Below are 12,849 nucleotides of genomic sequence, written 5' to 3' on the forward strand. Positions count from 1 at the left end.
ATCAATCTCCTAGAATATAGAACTACTTAAACCTAACCAACCTAAGGACATCACACACATCAATGCCCGAGGCAGGATTCGAACCTGCGACCCGCGACCGCTCGGCCACACAGGCCGGCCTCGACTAACAGCGGAGAACAGAAGTGCATACGCATGTTTATCAGTTAATGTGCTAGTATTTAATGAGCAATAGAGAAAAAGTCATAAACATCAGAAGTTGTGTAAGGATAAAATTTAAAAACCACGAATTTAACAGTTATTCAATGTTGGTTGAAAAAAAAAATAGTTCCAATTTGGTCACCATGTGCAGATCTGACACTGTGAATGCGAGGATGACGTGCAGAAATGATTACATATATGATGGCCTAGTGAATCCGGAAATTCTTCACTATTGCTAAATGAAAGGACGGTCATATTTTTGTTTTGCTTTACTTTAGGGCGCAAAAACAACTAAGGGGATACGCGCCCATGTCATAACCTGAGAACACAAATACGAAAAAGAAGTTAAAAACGACTACACGTGAAGCCCAATCGATTGGAGGAAACAGCGTAAAGAAGAAGGACTTGCTCTTGGAGAAAGGTCCATAAAATACGCAGTAGAGGCAATGGACGGTCCGAACTAAAGACTAAAATAATGTGCTTCGCCACACTGCTACGACGGATAGAAAGTAATACGCAGGCGGCAGCTCGTGCGTCGCTCGGTTGAACGGCAGGTAATTCAGACGCCATACAGACATCAGAACGTAAGTGGTTACATCTACATCTACATCTACATTTATACTCCGCAAGCCACCCAACGGTGTGTGGCGGAGGGCACTTTACGTGCCACTGTCATTACCTCCCTTTTCTGTTCCAGTCGCGTATGGTTCGCGGGAAGAACGACTGTCTGAAAGCCTCCGTGATCGCTCTAATCTCTCTAATTTTACGTTCGTGATCTCCTCGGGAGGTATAAGTAGGGGGAAGCAATATATTCGATACCTCATCCAGAAACGCACCCTCTCGAAACCTGGCGAGCAAGCTACACCGCGATGCAGAGCGCCTCTCTTGCAGAGTCTGCCACTTGAGTTTGCTAAACATCTCCGTAACGCTATCACGGTTACCAAATAACCCTGTGACGAAACGCGCCGCTCTTCTTTGGATCTTCGCTATCTCCTCCGTCAACCCGACCTGGTACGTATCCCACACTGTTGAGCAATACTCAAGTATAGGTCGAACGAGTGTTCTGTAAGCCACCTCCTTTGTTGATGGACTACATTTTCTAAGGACTCTCCCAATGAATCTCAACCTGGTACCCGCCTCACCAACAATTAATTTTATATGATCATTCCACTTCAAATCGTTCCGCACGCATACTCCCAGATGCACTGCAACCAGTGTTTGTTCCTCTATCATATAATCATACAATAAAGGATCCTTCTTACTGTGTATTCGCAATACATTACATTTGTCTATGTTAAGGGTCAGTTGCCACTCCCTGCACCAAATGCCTATCCGCTGCAGATCTTCCTGCATTTCGCTACAATTTTCTAATGCTGGAACTTCTCTGTATACTACAGCATAATCCGCGAAAAGTCGCATGGAACTTCCGACACTATCTACTAGGTCATTTATATATATTGTGAAAAGCAATGGTCCCGTAACACTCCCCTGTGGCACGTCAGAGATTACTTTAACGTCTGTAGACGTCTCTCCATTGATAACAACATGCTGTGTTCTGTTTGCTAAAAACTCTTCAATCCAGCCACACAGCTGGTCTGATATTCCGTAGGCTCTTACTTTGTTTATCAGGCGACAGTGCGGAACTGTATCGAACGCCTTCCGGAAGACAAGGAAAATAGCATCTACCTGGGAGCCTGTATCTAATATTTTCTGGGTCTCATGAACAAATAGAGCGAGTTGGGTCTCACACGATCGCTGTTTCCGGAATCCATGTTGATTCCCACAGAGTAGATTCTGGGTTTCCAAAAACGACATGATACTCGAGCAAAAAACATGTTCTAAAATTCTACAACAGATCGACGTCAGAGATATAGGTCTATAGTTTTGCGCATCTGCTCGACGACCCTTCTTGAAGACTGGGACTACCTGTGCTCTTTTCCAATCATTTGCAACCTTCCGTTCCTCTAGAGACTTGCGGTACACGGCTGTCAGAAGGGGGGCAAGTTCTTTCGCGTACTCTGTGTAGAAAAAAGGGGGCATTCGGTCAGGAAGTGGCGAACTGTCAAAGGCTGATGAGAACGAGCACAGAGTGGTGGGGGATCACCACCTGACAAATGGCGATTGCTAACACGACAGTGTTCAATACGGAATCTGGCTAAAATGGTCTCCTCACGGCGAGAGGGCCGAGAGGACGACGACCAAGCCCGTTGGGATATTTTTTATTCCCCGGAGCTTGCTACCATGAAGGTGGTGATGCCAAAGTGACACTAACTGCTGACACGGATACCATCGGAAGGAATGGAAGAACTAGCGGCGCGGGGTAGTGGGACTGCAGGCTTGGCAGCAGCGTCAGCGGCCTCATTTCATGTCAGACCGACGTACCAGGAACCCACATAAACGTCACGGTGGTTCCCTCAAGAGTGAGCAAATGGAAGCTTTCTTCGACCCGTTGCACTAAAGGGTGGACTGTGGACAGCACGCAGAAGCTCTGAAGGGTACAAGGAGTCAGAGCAGATGATACAACTGAAAAGTCTGTGTCGCCTCATGTACTGTGTGGCCTGAAGAGTGCTGCTGTAAATAGTGAGTAGTGTTCCGAAAATCGTCGGTGCCAATGACAAAGGCACACCCGGCACCATGGTCGACACGAGAGCCGTCAGTGTATACAACTGTACTATCTGTAAGTTCTATGTAAGTGTTGAGAAACTTACAGCGATAAATCGAATCAGGAATAGTTTCCTTATGAAGTGAATTAAGTCCAAGGTGAACACGGGCTGCCGAACGAAGGTAATGTGGTGAAGGGTTCACACCAATCGGTAAAGTGGCAAGTAGCGTGATGTTGAGCTGCTGGAGTAGTAGCCAAGAGCGAACTCCAGGAGGTGCAGAGAGGAGCGCATGCTGCATACTGGCAGTCAAAGGAGTCATCGAAGGAGGATCCGTAGGATGGGTGGCCACGCACGGCACACAAACCGCATGCGTATCTACAGAGGAGAAGCTACGGCGGTAGGACAACTGCACTTTAGCACCTTCTGCACAAAGACTCTCAACCAGGCTAGTGTAAAAGGCCAAACGGATTACACGATTGTGGATTGTAATTAGACGGTATAAGACGTGCAGATGCATAGACGAAGTACGTTTAGTCTAGTTTCTAATGAACAATGTATCGATACAGATGGAAGTTGGTGGTCCCATACGCTCCTTAGGACATGTACGACATTCTGGGATCGGGTGCAGTGGGCGGCCGGATAAGATACATGAGTGGACCAAGAACGTTTTCTATCACGAATGAGTGACAGGAATTTCGTAATTTCATCGAACGTAAGAGCATTTGGTCCGAGATGAAAAGACGCTGAAAGAAACCCATTGCGCCGCCAGAAATTCATACAAACTGTTTGTCAGTAGAAAAGCGAAAACCGTAGTGGATACTCCACGATTATCGCTAAAGACGACGCTCAAAGCGACTGGTCCGTGGAGAAATGCAACAGATAGCAAAATGGTCGACGGAAAGGGAGAAAGAGATCTCCAGTGGGAGACAGTTCAAAACAGGTGTAATGGCTACAGCAAAGGGGACGACGCTCAGGACAGAGCCTTGAAGCACCCAATTTTCCTGCATGAAGGTGTCCAAAAAGGCAGAATCCACCCGGACCTTGAAAACTCCGTCTTTTAAAAATTCCTGACAGAGACAGGACAGGCAACGTCGGAAACCCTAAGCGTATAGAGTATGGAGGATACCTGTCGTCCAACAGGTCTCGAAGGCTTTCTCCAAATCAAAAAACACAGCCACAGTCTGTTGTTTCAGCAGAAAACCGTTACTGAAATAGACTGACAGAGTGACGAGATTGTCGAATGCAGAACGACTCACTCGGAATCCACACTGGTTAATAAATTGTGAGATACGAGAAACCATACCAGCTGGGCGAGAATCATACGTTCCATTACCTTGCAAACACACCTGGTGAGAGAAATGGGGCGGTAAGTAGGAGGAAGGTGTTTGTCCTTACAGGAATTACGTATGGGTATGACAGTGGCTTCACGCCAGTGTCTGGGAAACGTGCCATCTGCTCAGATGCGATTTTATGTGTGAAGGAGAAACTGCTTGCCCTCAAGAGAAAGGTGCTGCAACGTCTTAATGTGAACATCGTCCAGCCCTGAGGCAGAAGACTGTGATGAAGTGAGAGCATGGTTTCGCTTCTTCGTAGTAAAGGCAGCATTGTAGTGATCATGATCCTGAGAGGAAATGGGTGTCACCCGAGCCTCCTCCACTCGTTTCCGATGGAGAAAGGCAGGGCGGTAGTGGGCAGAGCTCGAAATCTCCGAAAAATAGCGGCGTAGGGTGTTACAAATAGGAATGGGGTCCACAATGACATCCGTTACGGTCAGGCCGGAAATTGGGGAATGGGCCTCGGTCCCAGAGAGCCGCCGGAGGTTGGCCCACACGACTGAGGAGGGAGTGGAACTGCCAAAAGATCTAGTAAATGAAATACAGCTAGCTTTTTTGCTGTCCCGAAGAATAGAATGACACTGCGCACGTAACTGCTTATAATGGATGCAGTTCGCCATTGTAGGATGAGGGTTAGAAAAGCAGAGAGCACGTCTCTGCGCGCAAATGGCGTCGTGAACGCCTCAGTCCACCAAGCGATCAGGACACGGTGAGGTAAAGATAAAGTGCAAGGAGTAGAGCATTCTGTGGCGGTAAGGATAACGTCCGTAAGGTATTGTACCTGATCGTGACAACTGGGGAAATATTGTTCGGCGAAGATCACCAGGGAGGAGTAAGGCCTCCATTTAGCCTTAGAAAGCTGCCAATTGGGTTTACACTTTGGTGGGGTAGGAGGAGTAAAAGGATAACATACGGGAAATGATCGCTCGAGTACACGTCAGAGAGATCAGACCACTCGAGACGACACGCAAGCTGGCAGTGCTGAACGAGAGGTTCAAATGGGAATAAGTGTACGTGGAGTCTGATGGGAGCGCGGGTGCTTTAGTTTTAAGGCAGATGAGGTTGAGTTAACTGAGAAGGTCAGCCAAGAGAACTCCTCTCGGACAGATTCTGGAAGAGCCCCAGAGGAGCTGGTGTGCACTAAAGTCACCGAGCAGTGGAAGGCGTGAGGGAACTGACCAGTAAGCTGGAGCAAGTCTTTCCCGGTCACACCTGATGTCGGTATTACCTCGGCGTCTCACAAAACGCCCAAAGGACTGAGTGGAAGGACTGGACCTTAGGGTGGGGGAGCATTCACCATTCAATCAATAGAAATAAGAATTATCATAAAATTCAAGTGGGAGAACATTTGTACATGAAACTCCTCAGTTGGCTTTAAATACCAAAGAAAGTATAACAACTTTTTATAAAATATAGAATAAACTCAACACCTAAAGGGCTACCGTAAGTTCATTTACAGGCAGTTTTAAACCTTTGCCCAAATATATTCGTTTTAAAAAGAATTGGTTACTATATTTTGTATTAACAAACTAGTGAAGAAATAACACTTATAATAATAAACTCCCAGTGAGAGAACATTTATACATAAAGCCTATCAGTTGGCTTTAGATACCAATGAATGTACAACTTTTCAAATGTCAAATGAGGAAGGTAATACCCTTTTCATAGAAAATAGAAAACACTGCACGCCGAAAGGGCTATCGTAAAGTCACACACAGACAGTTTTAAAACCTCCCCCAAATATATTTGTTTAAAAGAAACAGTAACATTACAACTAGACAGGTAATAATATCATCAGACACTTCTCTTACAAATAGTTCGCAAATCCTGCCTCGGGCATGGATGTGTGTGATGTCCTTAGGTTAGTTAGGTTTAACTAGTTCTAAGTTCTAGGGGACTAATGATCTCAGCAGTTGAGTCCCATAGTGCTCAGAGCCATTTGAACCAAATAGTTCGCAGCTCACGGCATCGACCAAGTGCGGATATGAATGTCCGTCGGAGCGGTTAACGCCGGCCACGCCTGGTTTTGCCGCTCGGGCCCGATTTATCGGCCCGACGGAGGGCGCTATGCACAGCGGGTGCGTCCGACTTCACTTTCCGCGTGACCCCCCCCCCCCCCCCCAAACGGTTAACTCAGACGAATCTCATTGGGTGCACCTGGGTCTTAACGGAACGTTCAATTCCGTGAGATGCAAGAACAAGCGAGAACCCGGAGGTTTAGCCCAGACTCACCACCTAGGCCCAGATGTAGAACAAATCTGTTATAGTCCTAGGAACCGCCTGTGCTGAAGCAGCAACAACACGCTACAACCAAATGTCTGAAACAGTGCTATGTTAATAAAACCAAAATCAATCACTTAAAACAACTTTAAATGAAAAGACACGGTAGCACTATCGGAAGAATTAAAACAAATTGCGACTGCTAAATATAGCTTACAAGCAACAATTAAGAAAGACTCAGGATTGAGATATTTTAAGTAACCAGTTGGAAATTTGTGAAGATACGAGGGTCACTCCAAAATAAATGCACACTACTTTTCTAAAAATACAGTTTTCATTTTGCATGTGTGAAAGTTTTACAGTGTGTAGATACATCCTTCCTGCTTGTTTTCAAACTTAGTTCAACCTGTTCCCGTGAGTGGTGCCGTCACAGCATGTCTTCTAGATGGCTGCTACACTTGATGTTCGTCAGAAGCAACATACTGTCATAGAATTCTTGTGCTGTGAAAACGAGACAGTGGGAAACATCCACAAGAGGTTGAAAAAGGTGTATGGAGATGCTGCTGTCGATCGCAGTACAGTCAGTCGTTGGGCAAACAGGTTATGTGATGAAAGAGGGCACGGCAATATTAAGGATTGTCCTTGCAGCGGCAGGTCTCGTACTGCACACACTCCAGACAATGTGCAGAGAGTTAACGGAATGGTGACTGCTGACAGATGCATCACAGTGAACTAATTGTCACGCTACGTTGGGATAGAGGGAGGAAGTGTTTGCACAATACTGAAAGTGTTGTCGTTAAGAAAGGTTTGTGCCAGGTGGGTTCCCAGGATGTTGACAGTGGCTCACAAAGAAACAAGTAAAACGGTATACAGCGAACTTTTGGAACAGTATGAGAATGGTGGACATGAATTTCTTGGAAGCATTGTGACAGGTGATGAAACATGGCTCCATCATTTTTCACCAGAGACAAAGAGGCAATCATTGGAGAGCATCCTGCAAATTCACGCAAGAAAAAAAAAATTTCAAAACCACACCTTCTGCTGGAAAAGTTATGGCTACAGTGTTTTTCGATTCCGAAGTACTCTTGCTTGTGGACATCTTTCCAAGTGGAACCACCATAAATTCTGATGCATATGTGACGACACAGAAGAAACTTCAAGCTCGACTGAGTTGTGTTCGACCACATCGACAAAAGCAGGATGTTTTGTCGTTGCACGACAATGCACGGCCACATGTCAGTCAAAAAACCATGGAAGCGATCACAAAAGCCGGATGGACAACTTTGGAACACCCGCCTTACAATCCTTACCTGGCCCCATGTGACTATCACCTCTTTGGGAAACTGAAAGACGCTCTTCGTGCAACAAGGTTTGATGATGATGACTCCCTTGGGCAACATGCCAAACAGTGGCTCTAACAGGTTGGTCCAGAATTTTACCGTGGGGGTATACAGGCGCTGGTTCCAAGAAGCCGTAAGGCAGGTGAGAGGGGTGGAAATTATGTGGAGAAATGAAAATATTGTTCCTGAAGGATGTATCTACACACTGTAAAACTGTCACACATGTAGAATAAAAGATGGATTTTTAAAAAAATAGTGTGCATTTCTTTTGGAGTGACCCTCGTAATAGCTCAGGCAGTCAGTCACCTCTCCCTGGAGCTGTCCTGTACCAGGGAGTACATGCGTACCGTAAGTGTCTACCCAGGGCTGGGAATTACGCGTTACCCAGTCACCTGTTGCGTGGCAGATGCATGGGCCAGCTTTCAGAAGCACCCAGGGAGGGAGGAGAAACAAATAAAGAGGAACCTCAGGCGTTGAAGCGGATGAATAATAGGAGATTGAGTACGAAGTGGAAAGAAAGAAAAAAAATTGTGGGGCCTGTTCTGATGTCAGGCTACTTAAAATTCAGAACACGTTCCCAAAAATATCGCAGAGAGGTTCTCCAAAGAAGCGGAAAACGGATAGCAGGAGCATGGACATGCAACACAGAAGGCAAAAGTTTCTGCAAAGGCTGAGGCCCCATGGTAGCCAAACAAGAACTGACCAAAGAGTGGTGTGCCCTGCATGTGGCGAAGAGGGGGGGGGGCGGTCATAGGGACAGTTCAGAATACAAGGCTATGGTGTGGGATGGTTAGCGCAGAAACAGCAATATCATTCACAGTTTGGATGATAATTCACTTGAACAAGTTTAACCAGTGAATGTGTGGACCAATGCAGCAAATTTCTTCCTGCATGAAATACACCAATGAAGTATTTAGTACACAGTAAACCGTTTGTAGTTAATATACTTCACAGTACTCCAAAATGCTGATGTTCGTAAGAATATAAATGAATTTTAGACTTAACAAAATATCCGCCTAGCGCTCACTAAACCACCTGTCTATAACAATTTATCTTTTAAAAACAATTTGAACAATATTTGCAATTTTTGAAAAATACGCGCCTGGCTCTTACTACACTATGTTAATAACCTTCCCATTAACAATTGTAATTAAGAAACATGCGCCACTGTTTTCACGAAGTCTAAGATATTGAAGACGAAAGGCGCCAAGGCGCTCAACAAATGATCCATTAAACGCCAAGAGATCAGTGAAGATAAGGTCCGAATTTAAACGTTGGCGGTCGTCTGAATAAAGCCATATGTGTATAAGAGAGTATGGTACATGCAGTAAACTTTTTACTGTTTCACACTTCATACCTCCACATGCCATCAGGCCGACATGAGATGGCTCGGTCTTTTTCTAGCACCTCGCTGTCGCTAAGGGAGCAGCACCAGACCCGTGACCGGCCATGGCAGCGGAGATCTGCCCCAAACTGCCGCCTCTTAACTACCCAGATCACACAGAACCCCAGATGGACTCAACTGCGACACACTACAGTTCTAAATGAACAGATTCTTGCACACCAGGATGAGAAATTACGAAGGTGGAAGAAAGCAATTCCACCTAAGGGAAGTGAGAGTAACGTTCCTACATTAGTCTATACAAATACAGCCTGTTCACATTAGCAATTGCTTTGAATTTAAGCGACAGCAAACTGGGAACTCAACCAAAAGTCAGGCAATGAATATTATTGTTGGGACATCAATAATAGCCACCAAACTCAAGGTAGAATATTGGGCTAATAAGAGCAAAGCGATCTGTCTAACAGTCACAACTCTGTAACATTTTGACTATCACATATTACACTGCTTCAGAACATTAGCTGTCTTAAGTGGAGCATAATTACGCCTCAAAAAATGCTTGAACTCTTGTCCATAAGTATCACCAGAACTTTAAAGCAGTGCAGGACGTTGTCCTTTACATGTAAACACGCAATTATCAGGCGAAGTGTCTTATCACATTCATAAACTGGAATTGGTCACATGGGTCACCGAGAGGTGCTGGATGAAAACAAGCAGCTGAAGGTCTTCGCTCCTCCCAGTAGTGAGACCGGCATCAAAACATCACACAGGCAGGCAACCTCACCGACCAGGACACAGTCCCTCTCCTTGACTCCACACACGCCACTCGCGGCATCATCTCCAAGTTCGTAACAGCTGCTGCTCTCCATAGCGCAGCTCCCCGTCTATATTCTGTGGACTCACTCGATGCCGACATACCACTCGCGCCATCTCTGGGACTTGCTTCATACCACCAGCCAGACAATTTTACATACAAGGACCGGGAACCAGCCCGCTAGTGATCAAGAGCCACAGCTCATTCTTCCCTCATCAAATACTCAACAAAGCCCGTCCGCTAATTTATGTCAAACGAGGAACAGAGAATTTAGCTCCATCCGTTGACCTTGCTACATCCCAGTAGCAATGTTACGTACCATTTGGGTGAGTGGCTTAAGAACCTGGATAACCTCACAAGCTGCTGCAAAGCACTGTGCCAATTTATGAGAAATTGGGGCCATATCTTCACGCTGGGCAGAAAGGTTTTGGATGAAACCTTATCACCAACAGGCACCTTTAACTCGCTTTGCCCCTGACTGAAACGGTGCACCTGCGTCTAGTGTATGATACTAATATTTCGTCACACTTGTTTCCAGTTCTCTTAAATTAGGTCACGTGTCCATTTCTCAGGGAACAGGGCATTAACTGACCACAGATTGGCCAAGGGGAGTTGAGACCATGAGCAAACAGCAAGGAAGTCGGTTGGTTTTAACAACTTCATCGTAGGTGTAATTAACCGCCAAATTAAACCATGGTACTAAAGGAATCCACTTGTGGAGTGAATGAGAATGGAAAATAATAATGGCTGCCTGCAGATTGTAGTTCACTCTCTCAACAAATCAAGGTTTCTGGCAGTATGGTATAGTCGTCGAATGAGATAGTGCGTTGTTAAAGCAGAATCTTTAACCTGTTGTAGAGAAGAAGACAGGAGCATTGCACGGCAATGGTACAGGGAGTGACAACTATGAAAAATATCCGCGACAAGTGAAGAACAGTTCACCCAACAGTCACCCTACTTCTTGGTACCAACCAGACTAATCTGAGCAGGCATCAACACATGACCAGAATGTACCGGTTGCTGTATCTATTACGTGGAAGGGGCCGACATAATCAACAAAGAGCGTATTCATGAGAAAGTGATCACTTGAAGATTGCAAAACTCTCCTACAAGTACTGGAACTGGGTTTAGCAATTTTACATTCATGGCACTGTCCCACCAATATTGATACAAGGTAGGTCAACTAAGAAATTCCCTAACCCTGACAAGGATCCAACAGATTGCTAAATGCCCTCCAATCACAGACTTATGAAAGCAATGGAAAATTCCGGCAACCAAGTCTTGCGTAACACAAATCTTGGTCTGCTTATCCCGCTTGCTCTAATAACACAATCTTCCTTTTGCATGATAAAAAATTTTGTTTAATCTTACACAGAGCGAGGTCTTGGTCTTGATGGTGCTCCAAATTACAAAATAACTTATGGAACATGCTTAATACCTCAGTAACCCAACCTGGTTCCCTTATTCCCTGTTCCTTATTGTGGTGACTGCAACTCTGCTCGAACATTTGACTCAGTGCTTCTGCCATAGCGTTGTCGGTTCCCCTAATATGCCGGATGGTAAAGCGAACCGCAGGAATGCCCACGGACCACTGGACAATTCGTTCCGTGTTCCTGGGCCTGGTGAGTACCCAACTTAAGGCTTGGTTGTCAGTTTCAAGACAAAGTTCCCGTTGATCGACGTCGAACAAACTCTTCGAGGGGGAACAGTATCACCAGGGCCTCAAACTCGTAAAAATAATATTGAAGTCCTACTGGCGAAAGGGACCGTGAAGTGTACGCAATTGGTCTACGTTCTCCCTGATTTCCTGGAAGAGTACTGCATCGATACCCAATTTTGAACCGTCGGTCTGCACGACAAAACAGATGTGCGAAGTCAGAAATGGCTTGCACTGGAGGGTTAATCAAGGAGACAGCTGTGACATCCTGCACTCAAATGTCAGATTCTTCTTACGCAGCTGGTTCAAGTGGGGCCGCTATCTGGGCAAAATTAGGGATGAACTTTCGATGGAAGTTCGCTGTCATTATGAAGCGTCTTAGGTGGGGGAAATATCTGCAAGTACGTGTTTCTTTTTTGATCTTCTCGGATCCGGCCAGCAGAAAGCAAATGATCAGGGGAAGAAATCTCGTGCTTAGCTAAATTAGTTCTCGATGGCTCTAAAGTAAGACAAGTGGCAAGAAAGCGGCCCAAAACCTCCTCCAGGTATTGCAAATGTCGTTGGAAGGTAGTACTATAAATTGCCATGTCATCTAAGTAATAACAACCTGATTTAAATTTTACATCCCCCAATATTACGTCTGAAGTCTGGAGAGAACAGCAGCCCCAATCCATAAGCGAAATGGTACACGGCTAAATTCGAATATACTCCAATCCAGACGAAACGCTGTCACATGTCTAGAATTTTCAGTGAGTGGGATCTGGTGATGAGCCTGATTAAGATAGAGAATAGAAAAAAGAACGAGAATCATAAAACCAGGTGAAACAGTGGTGCAAGTCGGACAGAGTGACAGATTCCAACTTCTTATTTAATAGCCTATAATCAACCACGGGTTGACACCGGAATCCCTCACCCTTCGGAACTAAAATGATAGGGAAGGCATAAGGAGAGACAGACGGCCTAATAACCCCATCACGAAGTATCTACTCAACATGGTCTTAGGTTGGGGAAATATCTGCAAGTACGTGTTCCTTTTTTGATCTTCTCAGATCCGGCCAGCAGAAAGCAAATGATCAGGGGAAGAAATCTCGTGCTTAGCTAAATTAGTTCTCGATGGCTCTAAAGAAAGAAGTGGGCTGACGCACTGAAGATCGTCATTAAGGCGGATCCTCCATTGTATACTATGGGTATCATCAAATTTGTCAGTTGAGACATCCAGTAAATCGCCCAGAAGGAGCAGCATCGCCCCAACCTTAGGATCACAAACATGACCCACCTTACACTTACATCACGCACAGTAACGGCGTTTTCCCCTGTGACCGCAATACAGTGTTACAATTCGTAGCCCTTTTTGGGGTAAAATTTAAAAGAAAACGTCCT

Source organism: Schistocerca cancellata, chromosome 8, assembly GCF_023864275.1.
Source record: "Schistocerca cancellata isolate TAMUIC-IGC-003103 chromosome 8, iqSchCanc2.1, whole genome shotgun sequence".
In the NCBI taxonomy this organism is placed as follows: domain Eukaryota; kingdom Metazoa; phylum Arthropoda; class Insecta; order Orthoptera; family Acrididae; genus Schistocerca; species Schistocerca cancellata.